General features: G+C 47.6%; 1 protein-coding gene across 1 annotated transcript in view; it reads left to right on the top strand.

Annotated features, from left to right (window-relative positions):
* LOC137528401 (ADP-ribosylation factor-like protein 13B) overlaps positions 1 to 15,155 on the top strand; it is a 2,482,321-nt gene that overhangs the window by 1,780,207 nt on the left and 686,959 nt on the right. The gene's annotated exons all lie outside the window — the stretch shown is intronic.

Below are 15,155 nucleotides of genomic sequence, written 5' to 3'. Positions count from 1 at the left end.
CATTGCGATTTTCTGATCACTGCTGCCCACATTGCGATTTTCTGGTGTCTGCTGCCCACATTGCGATTTTCTGGTGTCTGCTGCCCACATTGCGATTTTCTGGTGTCTGCTGCCCACATTACGATTTTCAGGTGTCTGCTGCCCACATTACGATTTTCAGGTGTCTGCTGCCCATATTATGATTTTCTGGTGTCTGCTACCCACATTACGATTTTCAGGTGCCTGCTGCCCACATTACGATTTTCAGGTGTCTGCTGCCCACATTATGATTTTCTGGTGTCTGCTGCCCACATTGCGATTTTCTGGTGTCTGCTGCTCACATTACGATTTTCTGGTGTCTGCTGCCCACATTGCGATTTTCAGGTGTCTGCTGCCCACATTACGATTTTCTGGTCACTGCTGCCCACATTGCGATTTTCTGGTCACTGCTGCCCACATTGCGATTTTCAGGTGTCTGCTGCCCACATTACGATTTTCAGGTGTCTGCTGCCCACATTACGATTTTCAGGTGTCTGCTGCCAACATTACGATTTTCAGGTGTCTGCTGCCCACATTGCGATTTTCAGGTGTCTGCTGCCCACATTACGATTTTCAGGTGTCTGCTGCCCACATTACGATTTTCAGGTGCCTGCTGCCCACATTACGATTTTCAGGTGTCTGCTGCCCACATTATGATTTTCTGGTGTCTGCTGCCCACATTGCGATTTTCTGGTGTCTGCTGCCCACATTAAGATTTTCTGGTGTCTGCTGCCCATATTGCGATTTTCTGGTGTCTGCTGCCCACATTACGATTTTCTGGTGTCTGCTGCCCACATTACGATTTTCAGGTGTCTGCTGCCCACATTACGATTTTCTGGTCACTGCTGCCCACATTGCGATTTTCTGGTCACTGCTGCCCACATTGCGATTTTCAGGTGTCTGCTGCCCACATTGCGATTTTCAGGTGTCTGCTGCCCACATTACGATTTTCAGGTGAACTCTGCCCACATTACGATTTTCTGTCCCACATTACGATATTCTGGTGAACGCTGCCCACATTACGATTGTCTGGTGAAAGCTGTCCACGTTACAATTTTCTGGTGACTGCTGCTTACGTTACGATTTTCTGGTGACTGGTGCCCACATTACGATTTTCTGGTGAACTCTGCCCACATTACGATTTTCTGGTGAACTCTGCCCACATTATGATTTTCTAAAGGCCCACATTACGATTTTCTGGTGAACTCTGCCCACATTACGATTTTCTGGTGAACTCTGCCCACATTACGATTTTCTGGTGAACTCTGCCCACATTATGATTTTCTAAAGGCCCACATTACGATTTTCTGGTGAACTCTGCCCACATTACGATTTTCTGGCCCACATTACGATTGTCTGGTAAAATGCTGCCCACTTTACAATTAATTTACAGTGAAACGCTGCCCCATTACGATTATTTGGCACCTATGGGGGGGGGCCCCATCCAAATATTCGCAGGGGGGCCCAGTGATTTCTAGTTACGCCCCTGACCTTATTATCTATTTTCTTGGGTCGGGTGTGCCCCCCAACCCCAACACACTCATATAGCCGTCGGTCATTGCTTCATTGCTAGCAGCGGCATTAAAAATTCAGGAATCCACCTGGAGTCCTAGTGGACCCTGTTGGTGGTGGCGGAGAAGGCAGTCAAGCGGCCTGCAGGCAGAGAAACTGTGTGGGGACCGACTTAGTCTTGGGGCAGGCCTAAGCGTGCTTTGCAGACCAGACATCCATGGTCAGATGAACCCTTGACCCAACGCTGTGTGCCAGAGATGTCACCACTTGCCTTTCAAGATCACGGTACAGTTTAGGTATCGCCTTTTTTGAGAAATAATTTTGGCCTGGTATCTTCCACTGTGGTGTGTGGCTTTGCTTTTGTGTGCTGCTTTTCCCCAGGTGGTCATCCCATTGCAGTTTGTGCTTTGTAATCATGTGCCTTCGTAAGGTAGTTGTCCCTACGCGGGTCTTGGTCTTTCCACGGCTCAATTTTTTTGGTGGCAAATAGTACAGATGGCATTGCTCTCATCTGAGGCAGACACAAAAAAATTTCCACACCACTGAGCCCTGGGGTGATGACACTTTGGTGGTGGCGGCCAACTGAGTGTTAAGTGGGGTGCCAGAATCAGAGCAGGTGAAGGAAGATATGTCACGCTTCCGTGTGGAAGCTGAGAAAGATGGGGTGTTCTGTGTTAAATAGTCAACTACGTCCTGACAATATTGGGGGTTGATGGCACGTGCCTTCTTCTGAACACTGTATTTTGGTAGAGGGCCGGACGAAATCACGACAGCGAGACCTCGAACAGACCTGCCAGGTGGCCTGCCTCTGGCTCTGCATTTTGTTTTGTCCATATTGGGGGGGGGGGGGGGGGTGAAGTGAAAGATATGCACTGACTTGACTAATACAATGTACAGTTACACAGGTACAGTGAACAGGTTGCAGTGATTGGTATTGCAAATGTGCAGCTGTCACACACACAGGTACCGTGAACAGGTGCAGCGACTGGTGGTGGTATATAAAACTGCGTGCGCTCTCGTAGGTAGGTAGGTGCACTGAACAGTGAACAGGTGCAGTGATTGGGATTACAAATGTGCAGCTGCCTGTCACACACACAAACAGGTACCGTGAACAGGTGCAATGACTGGTGGTATTAACAATGCGTGCGCTCACGTAGGTATAGGTAGGTAGGTGCAGTGAACAGGGAACAGGTGCAGTGATTGGGATTACAAATGTGCATCTCCCTGTCAAACACACAGGTAGTCACTGAATGTGCTGGGCCTGGCAGTGGCACAGTAGGAATTACCAAGGCTATTTATGCAACACAAGTGACTGTGGGACACACACACACACACACACACACACACACGTGAAAACATTATCGCACGCAACGTTAAATTTTGCACGAAAAACCGTCAAACGGTCGTGCTATCAGTTAGCACTCTTTTTTGAATCAAGCTCTGTGTGTGTTAAAGTACACAGCCCAGTGATACACACAGCTGCTGTGTATTTAACATTGATTGTATGCCTCTTTGTGATTATACACACTGTCTACCAGTATTGAATATTGTTAGTAGTACTGCATAATCCCAATATGGAAAAAATGATAGGCAGAGGTAGGCCATCCCGCAGGTTTTTTTTAGGTCGTGTTGGTGTGATTTTGTGCGGCCCTCGACCAATGCACAGTGTTCAGAGGGCACGTACCCTCAACCCCCAAAATTCTGAGGACTTAGTTGACTGGTTAACACAGAACACCTCATCTTCCTCAGCTTCCGCATTGAACCGTGACATATCTTCCTCCTCCTGCTTTGATTCGGGCACCCCACAATTACTTACAACTCAGCCGGCAGCCACGACCACTACTACTAGCACCACAGCTGCACCACTTGAGATGTTGCAGGAGTTATTCATACATGATTGTGGTGAATTTACTGACGCATGAGCATTATTGGTACAAGATGAAGGCACTAAGGATGTTAAACCACCTCATGTGTCTCAGTTAGGCGTCACTACACAGTACCTGTTGGCGGTGCTACACTGGGGCTTGCCGGGGCTGAAGCCCCAGCTGAGAAACTGTAAGCCCCTCAGAAAGCCCCCCCTGAATCAAGGGCCGGTGTTCCAACACCGGCTCTAGCGTGGGGCGAGAGACTTATCATTCCCTCACCTCAGGGAATGATAAAAAGAGGGGTCCTTTTATGCGCGGCGCCGAGCGGGAGATACAGCTAGCTATAGTCTCCGGGAGTCCGGGCTGCAGCAGACACTAGAGCTTCAGCCGCCTGGTCCACTCCTGTCTCCTTCTCAGCAATACCGCTCGCACTACTTCCTGATTCAGTGCGTGCAGAGCGGTATTGCTGAGGAGGAGACAGAAGTGGACCAGTCGGCTGAAGCTCTAGTGTCTGCTGCAGCCCGGACTCCCGGAGACTATAGCTAGCTGTATCTCCCGCTCGGCGCCGCGCATAAAAGGAGGGGGGTCCACTGAGGTGAGGGCATGATGGGGCCCCCCTCCCCAGCCTCTGCAAATAGTCCCCCACCCTCCTGACCAGGTATAACATTATGTGCATTTACTGGGGTAACGCTGTCACTTATGTGCATTTACTGGGGTAACGCTGTCACTTATACTGGGGTAACGCTGTCACTTATGTGCATTTACTGGGGTAACGCTGTCACTTATACTGGGGTAACGCTGTCACTTATGTGCATTTACTGGGGTAACGCTGTCACTTATACTGGGGTAACGCTGTCACTTATACTGGGGTAACGCTGTCACTTATACTGGGGTAACGCTGTCACTTATGTGCATTTACTGGTGTAACGCTGTCACTTATACTGGGGTAACGCTGTCACTTATGTACATTTACTGGGGTAACAATGTCACTTATACTGGGGTAAAGCTGTCACTTATGTGCATTTACTGGGGTAACGCTGTCACTTATACTGGGGTAACGCTGTCACTTATGTGCATTTACTGGGGTAACGCTGTCACTTATACTGGGGTAACGCTGTCACTTATACTGGGGTAACGCTGTCACTTATGTGCATTTACTGGTGTAACGCTGTCACTTATACTGGGGTAACGCTGTCACTTATGTACATTTACTGGGGTAACGCTGTCACTTATACTGGGGTAAAGCTGTCACTTATGTGCATTTACTGGGGTAACGCTGTCACTTATACTGGGGTAACGCTGTCACTTATGTGCATTTACTGGTGTAACGCTGTCACTTATACTGGGGTAACGCTGTCACTTATGTACATTTACTGGGGTAACGCTGTCACTTATACTGGGGTAAAGCTGTCACTTATGTGCATTTACTGGGGTAACGCTGTCACTTATACTGGGGTAACGCTGTCACTTATGTGCATTTACTGGGGTAACGCTGTCACTTATACTGGGATAACGCTGTCACTTATACTGGGGTAACGCTGTCACTTATGTGCATTTACTGGTGAAAGGCTGTCTGTCATTACGTGCGTTAGCTGGTGAAAAGCTGTCTCTTATGTGCATTTACTGGTGAAAAGCTGTCTCTTATGGGCATTAACTGGTGAAAGGCTGTCTCTTATGGGCATTAACTGGTGAAAGGCTGTCTGTCATGTGCATTAACTGGTGAAAAGCTGTCTCTTATGTGCATTTACTGGGGAAATGCTGTCTGTCATTATGTGCATGAACTGGTGAAAAGTTGTCCCTTATGTGCATTTACTGCGGAAACGCAGTCTGTCATTATGTGAATTAACTGGTGAAAAGCTGTCTCTTATGTGCATTTAATGGGGAAACTGTCTGTCATTACATGCATTAACTGGTGAAAAGCAGGCTCTTATGTGCATTTACTGCAGAAACGCAGTCTGTCATTACGTGCATTAACTGCTGAAAAGCTGATTCTTATGTGCATTTACTGGTGAAAGGCTACCTGTCATTATGTGCGTTTACTTCATTTTTTTTTCCATGTAACTACGTTAGCTGGTACAACTACATTACAGTTAGCCCCGCCCACATGACATCATGACCACGCCCAATTTTTCGCCTCCCCAAGCCCGGCCTGCCAGCCCTCGTGCCCCCTTTGAGCCCCCCCAAAAATCTGAAGCTGGAGCCGCCACTGCCTGTTGTTGGTGCAGTTTTGAAAGGTGTCTGATTCAAGTGAAGCTGGGGATGATGATGATGATGATCATGGCATGGATGTCACGTGGGATCCTGGAAGACGAGATGAACAGAGGGACAGTTTAGAGGGGGAGACAGAGAGGAAGAGGAGGAGACGAGTTGCTGTAAGCAGGAGGGGGAGCTCAATGCAAACAGCTCATGGCAGTGTCCAATAGCATGTATCGCCAACTAGGGTCAGCCAGCCAACACGTCCTTCAATGCCTGCTGCTGCCACCACCAGAATGCCGCTATTCCAGAGCTCACCACTGAGGCATTTTTTCTTGTGTATCTATCTCAGATTACAGCAACGCCATCTGTAATCTCTGCAAATGAAAACTGAAACATGGAAAGTGCAACACCCACATAGGGACAACTGCTTTACGAAGGCACATGATTTCCCATTACAAACATCAATGGGATGAGCACATGAGGTAAATTATTACACAAATGCAAAGCCAACCTCTTCCTCCTCCTGGTCCAGCATCTTCAGACACTTTTTCCTCTGCTGCCCTTGCACCTTCACAGCCACCCTCCTCCACTTCTCCTCTCCCCTTGAGCAGTTCCTGCTCCTCTGCCCCCAGCCAGGTGTCCATTAACAGGGGCGTAACAATAGACCCTGCAAGGGATGCAGCTGTGGGGGGGCCCAGAAGCCATAGGCCATCTTGAGAGACTGACAACTAGAGGCACACAGAAACAAAATGTTCTGCTCTCAGCACAATTGTTCTAATGAGTGCATCTGCTCAGCCACTGATAAGGAATCATACAAAGTTTTGCAGACAAAGATTTGTAGACAGTCCCCATTCAGTGTGCAGCAATCCTTTGTGTACATCATCCAGCACCCGTTGTGGGAGGGGGCCCCATCCAAAGTTTTGCAGGGGGGCCCAGTGATTTCTAGTTACGCCCCTGTCCATTAAGGAAACATTTAACCTCTCCCTATCCACAGGCACCTTCCCCTCAGACTTCAAGCAGGCCACTGTACTGCCTCTGCTCAAGAAACCCTCCCTCGACCCCTCGCTACCCTCCAACTACCGCCCGATCTCCCTCCTCCCCTTCGCCTCAAAACTCCTTGAGCGTCTGGTTCACAAACGCCTGACCCAGTACCTCAATGCCAACTCACTACTAGACCCACTGCAATCTGGATTTCGGCCTGCCCACTCAACCGAAACGGCTCTCACCAAAGTGGACAATGACCTTGCCTTAGCTAAAGCTGAAGGTAAATACACCATTCTCCTCCTCCTTGACCTTTCAGCAGCTTTTGATACAGTAGATCATCCCCTACTCCTCCAGTCCCTCCAATCCATGGGCATTCACGATCTCGCCCTGACCTGGCTTTCATCCTACCTCTCCAACCGCTCCTTCACGACCTCCTTCAATGAGTCCTCGTCCACCCCCAACCACCTCTCAGTGGGAGTCCCCCAAGGCTCGGTCCTTGGCCCCCTACTGTTATCCCTATACACATCCTCTATTGGCAAGGTTATCTCCTCCATGGGTTTTAACTATCATCTGTATGCAGATGACACCCAAATCTATCTCCACACCCCTGACATATCCACCACTACCATGGACAAGGTCTCCTCCTGCCTATCTGCCATCTCCTCCTGGATGTCCGCTAGGTTCCTAAAACTAAATCTAGACAAAACGGAATTTATGATCTTCCCACCCCGGTCATCCCTGGACCTCCCAGATGTGCAGGTCACTGTTAACCACACTACTAATCACCCTACCTCTCAAGCCCGCTGTCTGGGTGTCACCCTGGACTCCGCACTCTCCTTCACTCCCCACATCCAAAACCTCACAAAGTCCTGCAACTTCCACCTTCGTAACATCTGTAAGATTCGCCCTTTCCTGACCCCTGCCACCACCAAACTCCTCATCCATGCCCTCATAATTTCCCGCCTCGACTACTGCAATGCCCTTCTGTCTGGACTCCCTAAGACCCGAATAGCCCCACTGCAGTCCATCATGAATGCGGCTGCCAGAATTATCCACTCCTCCCATCGCTCCACCAGGGCGGCTCCCCTCCGTGAATCCCTCCACTGGCTTCCTATCCAGTCCAGAATCAGATTCAAGATATTGTGTCTGACCTACAAATCCATCCACAAAACCTGCCCAACCTACATTTCTGATCTTACTCAGAGATACACACCAAGCCGCTCACTCCGCTCCTCCAATGAACTTCGCCTGACCGTCCCCCGCATCACCCAGTTCCATGCACGCCTCCAAGACTTCTCAAGAGCCGCTCCGACACTATGGAACTCCCTACCTCCACCCATTAGGGCAGCCCCCTCCTTCAACACCTTCAAGAAGGCCCTCAAAACTCACCTTTTCACTCTTGCCTACCACCCCTCACAATTGCTCTAAACCCACAGCCGAACTCTGGTCCCCTACCTCTCGTGTCCCTACCTCTCCCTCTAGATTGTAAGCCTTTGGGCAGGGTCCTCACTCCTTTTGTGTCCTACCTGATCATGCACCTCTATTACTGTGCACCCATGCTATGCATTTGAGTGAACCTAACTTGCCTAACTCCATGCTCCCATCCAGTGACTGACTAAGCATTACCTTGTACTCATACTGTGCTGTGTGATCTGGTTTTCTTGTATTCCTGTATTGTCATATTGCTGTTTGTCACCCCTAAATATTGTCTGTAACCTAAATTAATGTCCAGCGCTGCGTAATATGTTGGCGCTTTATAAATACAACAAATAATAATAATAATAATTTGAGTGGAAAAAGCCATTGTCTGCCAGTCACCCCCTTGCCCGACGTCTGACAGCTGGCTTGTCAGAACTGTTAGCCCACCAGCTGTTACCATACAAGCTGGTGAACTTTGAGGCATTCCAAATATTTGTGGTGATTGGGACAGTGCAGTGGAAGATACCAGGCCGCAATTATTTTTCAAAAAATCATCACTATCATCACTACACAAATATTGCCGCCCCAAGAGGACTGTGATTTGGGCCCCTATGCAATTAACTTTTACACCTGAGTTTTCTCCTAGGTGATATTTTCATAACGTGTGAATAAAGTACATTTTACACCACCAGCAGCAAGCAAAAAAATGCTCAAAATAATTTTGACAGTACTTTCTCACCTACTTTTTAGTACTTTTTCCATTGCAAAGTGCTAAAAAGTTAATTTAATGAAGATGAAAAATTATCTCCTAGGAGAAAACTCAGGAGAAAAAGTGAGTTGCATATGTCCCTTTATGTCCTGAGAGTGTCAACTAATGACAACCCTTTGCAGCTCTTTGCGGTGCGGTAAACAGTGAGTTTGGTCTGTCAGTGTGAAGCAGTACATCACCTACAATACCTGATCGATGTATACACACGCAAGATGTTTTAAAGAGTAACTGTTAGCCCCCAAAGTGAAATTTAAATCTGTACAGCAATGTTTTATTTAGTATTAAAGTGATCAAAAAAGCCAATGCGTTCTGCAAAAATCAATATAATTTTGCTACTATGTAGCCTTTTGCCCACGCTAACGACGCAAAGCCGCATATCAGATACTGATGACGAGCATGCGGAGCATGCCTATGTTTGCCCGACCCCCCTCTCCCCTCCAGGACCAGGTGCCGATCTATTTGCACCACAAACAGCTGACCGCTCTGACACGGAGACAGAGCGGCAGCACTTCCAGCGGGAGCACCGCAGAGCAGCCGCCGCCGAGTCACATGTGAGAGAATCACATGTGAGAGATGCACGGCGGCGGCTGCTCTGCGGTGCTCCCGCTGGAAGTGCTGCCGCTCTGTCTCCGTGTCAGAGCGGTCAGCTGTTTGTGGTGCAAATAGATCGGCACCTGGTCCTGGGGGGGAGAGGGGGGTCGGGCAAACATAGGCATGCTCTGCATGCTCGTCATCAGTATCTGATATGCGGCTTTGCGTCGTTAGCATGGGCAAAAGGCTACATAGTAGCAAAATTATATTGATTTTTGCAGAACGCATTGGCTTTTTTGATCACTTTAATACTAAATAAAACATTGCTGTACAGATTTAAATTTCACTTTGGGGGCTAACAGTTACTCTTTAAAGCACGTTATGCCTCCAATTTAGAAATGTAATGTGATTTATGCCCTTTAGGGATTATAACCCTACTCTGCGTCACATACGTAATTTTCTGAGGGACTTTTGGCATGTATCCCACTCCGGCATAACCCCTCCAGGTGTTAGACCCCTTAAAACAACTTTTCCTTCACTTTTGTGGCCAGAAATAGTCCCTGTATGTTTTAAAATTTTCCAGCCCACTGAAGTCTATGACAGTTTGCCCAGTTTGTGCAAACTCGAACTTTTGCGGAAGCTCACGTTCACAGTTCGTGTGCTTAACTTCCAACTGTATCTGTTATTGATATCTGTCTGTGTAGGTTACACATTGCATACAGGTCAGGCCATAGTCACTGCTGGGCCTTGCAGTTCTGCCATCCTCTTCTATCTATTACAAGCCAGCACACTGTGTATCATAAGCAGTGCTTAGCTTGCAACTGTATTTGTGATTGAAAATACTATAGGATATCTCTCTGTGTGTGTTAAGTTAACGTACACAGCCCTGTGATACAGACACACAGCTGCTGTGTATTTGACACTGATTGTGTGCCTCTTTGTGATTCCACACACTGTCTACCACTATTGAATAGTGTTAGTAGTACTGCATACCTTCAATATGGAAAAATAACAGGCAGAGGCAGGCCACCCCACAGGTCTGTTCGAGGTCGTGCTGGCATGATTTTGTGCGGCCCTCAACCAAAGTACAGTGTTCAGAAAGCACGTACCCTCAACCCCCAAGATTGTGAGGACGTAGTTGACTATTTAACACAGAACACCTCATCTTCCTCATTGGACATATCTTCCTCCCCCTGCTCTGATTTGGGCACCCCACAACTACTTAACACTCAGCTGGCAGTTACCACCACTACTACTAGCACTGCAGCCGTCCACATCAGATGTCGCAGGAGTTATTCACACATGTTTGTAGGGAATTTACTGATTCACCATTATTGTTACAAGATGAAGGTGCTAAGGATGTTACACCACCTCATATGTCTCAGTGAGGCGTCACTATGGACGTAAGGTGTGAGGATGATGAAGTACCTGTTGTTGGTGCAGTTTTGGAGGTGTTTGATACAAGCAAAGCTGTGGATGATGATCATGGCATGGATGTCACATGGGATCCCAGAAGACAAGATGAACAGGGGGACGGTTCAGATGGGGAGTCAGAGAGGAGGAGGAGGAGACGAGTTGCTGTAAGAAGCAGGGGAGCTCGTCGGATACAGCTCGTGGCAGTGTCCAGCGGCATGTATCGCCACCTAGGGACGGAAAGCCAACATGCCCTTCAACACCAGCTGCTTCCACCACCACCAGTTGAGACAGATTATCGTTGAGTGGTTTACCAATACTCATTTGTTCCAACTGTCTCAGGTCACGAGTGACCATTTCATCAAATGTCTGAATGTGTGGGTATTGGGACAATGGAGCACAATACTTGCTTTTTGGTTTGGTACCAGTGGGCGAGGCAAGGTTGGGCGACCCCTCATCTTGCTTCTCTTGCTAGTTTCAGGGAGGGGCAATTTGACTGATATCATCAGCCAATATGTGGATGGGTTTTTGAGACCTTTTGTGGAGGCCCTCCCCTCCTACCTTCAAGACACAAAAGATGTGTTGACACATTTGCAGGATGTCGAGGTATCACGTACCACACTAGTCTGGATGTGGAATCCCTCTACAGTAACCCATAATAATCTATTGATTGACTTACTTGAATTCATCTTGACTCACAACATCTTTCTCTTTGACACATGTACCACCAGCTCAGGGGTAGTGTGTGTGCCCCGTCCTATACCAATCTATTCCTGGGCTGGTGGGAGGATACTCTTGTGTTTAACGATGACTTGCTCTTTTTTACATCACATATTTTATATTGGGGTTGTTTTATTGACGATGTGGTCATCCTCTGGGATGGGCCTGTGGATTTATTTGAAGATTTTGTGACCATACTAAACAATAATGAAATCGGTATGAGGTTTACACATGAAATAAACAAACATCAACTTTCTGGATCTCACCATCTCGACTGATGAGAAAGGTGCTATACAGACAGATATATTTCGTAAACCGACATCCATGAATGCCCTCCTAAGATGGGAAAGTGCGCACCCCAGAGCTCTTAAACAAGGTACCCCAATGGGACAGTTCTGCCGTGCAAGGAGAAATTGCTCGGAGGAAGCAGCTTTTGAAAAAGAGTGCCACCTCTTGAAACAAAGATTTGAACAAAGAGGTTTTCTAGGAGAAGTAATTGAGAAAGCATACATTAGGGCCAAATCCACATCTAGGACAGATACTCTGGCTACTAAACAGAGGAGCACTGCACAAAAACCACCTAATCGTGTAGCACCATGCTTAATTGGGACTTTCAATAACCAATCTTATGCTCTTTTCCAAATCATTGAGCATTACTGCCCAGTAGTGTTGGGCGAACACCTAGATGTTCGGGTTCGCGAACGTTCGCCGAACATCGCCGCGATGTTCGGGTGTTCGCGCCGAACTCCGAACATAATGGAAGTCAATGGGGACCCGAACTTTCGTGCTTTGTAAAGCTTCCTTACATGCTACATACCCCAAATTTACAGGGTATGTGCACATTGGGAGTGGGTACAAGAGGAAAATTTTTTTAGCAAAAAGAGCTTATAGTTTTTGAGAAAATCGATTTTAAAGTTTCAAAGGGAAAACTGTCTTTTAAATGCGGGAAATGTCTGTTTTCTTTGCACAGGTAACATGCTTTTTGTCGGCATGCAGTCATAAATGTAATACATATAAGAGGTTCCAGGAAAAGGGACCGGTAACGCTAACCCAGCAGCAGCACACGTGATGGAACAGGAGGAGGGCGGCGCAGGAAGAGAAGGCCACGCTTTGAGACACAACAACCCAGGCCTTGCATGAGGACAAGAAGCGTGCGGATAGCAATTTGCATTTTGTCGCCATGCAGTCATAAATGTAATACAGATGAGAGGTTCAATAAACAGGGACCGGAAACGCTAACCCATCACAGATGTTAATTGTTCATGTTACTTGGTTGGGGTCCGGGAGTGTTGCGTAGTCGTTTCCAATCCAGGATTGATTCATTTTAATTTGAGTCAGACGGTCTGCATTTTCTGTGGAGAGGCGGATACGCCGATCTGTGACGATGCCTCCGACAGCACTGAAACAGCGTTCCGACATAACGCTGGCTGCCGGGCAAGCCAGCACCTCTATTGCGTACATTGCCAGTTTGTGGCAGGTGTCTAGCTTTGATACCCAATAGTTGAAGGGTGCAGATGGATTGTTCAACACAGCTATGCCATCTGACATGTAGTCCTTGACCATCTTCTCCAGGCGATCGGTGTTGGAGGTGGATCTGCACGCTTGCTGTTCTGTGTGCTGCTGCATGGGTGTCAGAAAATGTTCCCACTCCAAGGACACTGCCGATACCATTCCCTTTTGGGCACTAGCTGTGGCTTGTGTTGTTTGCTGCCCTCCTGGTCGTCCCGGGTTTGCAGAAGTCAGTCTGTCGGCGTACAACTGGCTAGAGGAGGGGAAGGATGTCAATCTCCTCTCTAAAGTCTCCACAAGGGCCTGCTGGTATTCTTCCATTTTGACCTGTCTGACTTTCTTCAAGCAGTTTTGGAACATTGTGTTTGTACCGTGGATCCAGAAGGGTATAAACCCAGCAATTGGTGTTGTCCAGAATGCGCACAATGCGTGGGTCGCGTTCAATGCAGTCCTAGGCCGAAGAGGTCATAGCCTAGGGTCACAAAAACCTGTTTATTTGGGCAATTTCAATGGTAGTGATGCTGACGTACATAAATCTCAGCCATGGCCGTTAGCAACGTCTGAATTTCACGAAATGTCTCATGCAGGTAGAAGACATATTGTTAGACTTGGATTCCAAAGATGGGGTCCCTACATCTCTGCAAACCAGAGTTACAGGGGTCCAAAATTGGTAAAATCCCCCATAGGCTTTCATTGCCTCCCTATTTCACTTTCCAAAATCTCACATCTTTTCAAAGGGCAATTGCTCAGCAGTGGCAAATTTTCTAGCATTGTAGGGACCCTTAGGGGGAACATGACTGGTGAGTTTCGGGCCCCTAGGCCGAAGAGGTCATAGCCTAGGGTCACAAAAACCTGTTTATTTGGGCAATTTCAATGGTAGTGATGCTGACGTACATAAATCTCAGCCATGGCCGTTAGCAACGTCTGAATTTCACGAAATGTCTCATGCAGGTAGAAGACATATTGTTAGACTTGGATTCCAAAGATGGGGTCCCTACATCTCTGCAAACCAGAGTTACAGGGGTCCAAAATTGGTAAAATCCCCCATAGGCTTTCATTGCCTCCCTATTTCACTTTCCAAAATCTCACATCTTTTCAAAGGGCAATTGCTCAGCAGTGGCAAATTTTCTAGCATTGTAGAGACCCTTAGGGGGAACATGACTGGTGAGTTTTGGGCCCCTAGGCCGAAGAGGTCATAGCCTAGGGTCACAAAAACCTGTTTATTTGGGCTATTTCAATGGTAGTGATGCTGACGTACATAAATTGCAGCCATGGCCGTTAGCAACGTCTGAATTTCACGAAATGTCTCATGCAGGTAGAAGACATATTGTTAGACTTGGATTCCAAAGATGGGGTCCCTACATCTCTGCAAACCAGAGTTACAGGGGTCCAAAATTGGTAAAATCCCCCATAGGCTTTCATTGCCTCCCTATTTCACTTTCCAAAATCTCACATCTTTTCAAAAGGCAATTAGAGTTGGGCCGAACCTCCGATTTTAGGTTCGCGAACCTGGTTCGCGAACTTCCGCGGAAGGTTCGGTTCGCGTTAAAGTTCGCGAACCGCAATAGACTTCAATGGGGATGCGAACTTTGAAAAAAAAAATAATTATGCTGGCCACAAAAGTGATGGAAAAGATGTTTCAAGGGGTCTAACACCTGGAGGGGGGCATGGCGGAGTGGGATACATGCCAAAAGTCCCCGGGAAAAATCTGGATTTGACGCAAAGCAGCGTTTTAAGGGCAGAAATCACATTGAATGCTAAATGACAGGCCTAAAGTGCTTTCAAACATCTTGCATGTGTATACATCAATCAGGTAGTGTAATTAAGGTACTGCTTCACACTGACACACCAAAATCACCGTGTAACGCAGCGCAAACAGCTGTTTGTGTAGTGACGGCCGTGCTGGACTGGTGCGCACCATGGCGAGAGTGCAGGTTTTGGTGGCTTTACAGCCCATATGGTCGCCTGGCTGATGTAGCTGAATGACAGAACAGTGACTGTCCAGCTGATCAAATTTGGTCTGACCACAATGAGGCAACGACCTTATTATCGTGGGTGTGCCCCCCGAGACACTCATCTAGGCGCCGGTCATTGCTTCATTGTGATACGCAAGCCCCTTCACCACGGCAAGGTAATGATCACGAAGGGGAATGGGCGCATGTACATGCCTTTTCTTTTGTTGTTGCAGCTGCCCGCAGTGCAGCCAGAAAAATTAGGCA

Source organism: Hyperolius riggenbachi, chromosome 8 (assembly GCF_040937935.1).
Source record: "Hyperolius riggenbachi isolate aHypRig1 chromosome 8, aHypRig1.pri, whole genome shotgun sequence".
NCBI classification, from domain to species: Eukaryota; Metazoa; Chordata; class Amphibia; order Anura; family Hyperoliidae; genus Hyperolius; species Hyperolius riggenbachi.
This window is presented reverse-complemented; position numbering and strand designations above follow the sequence as displayed.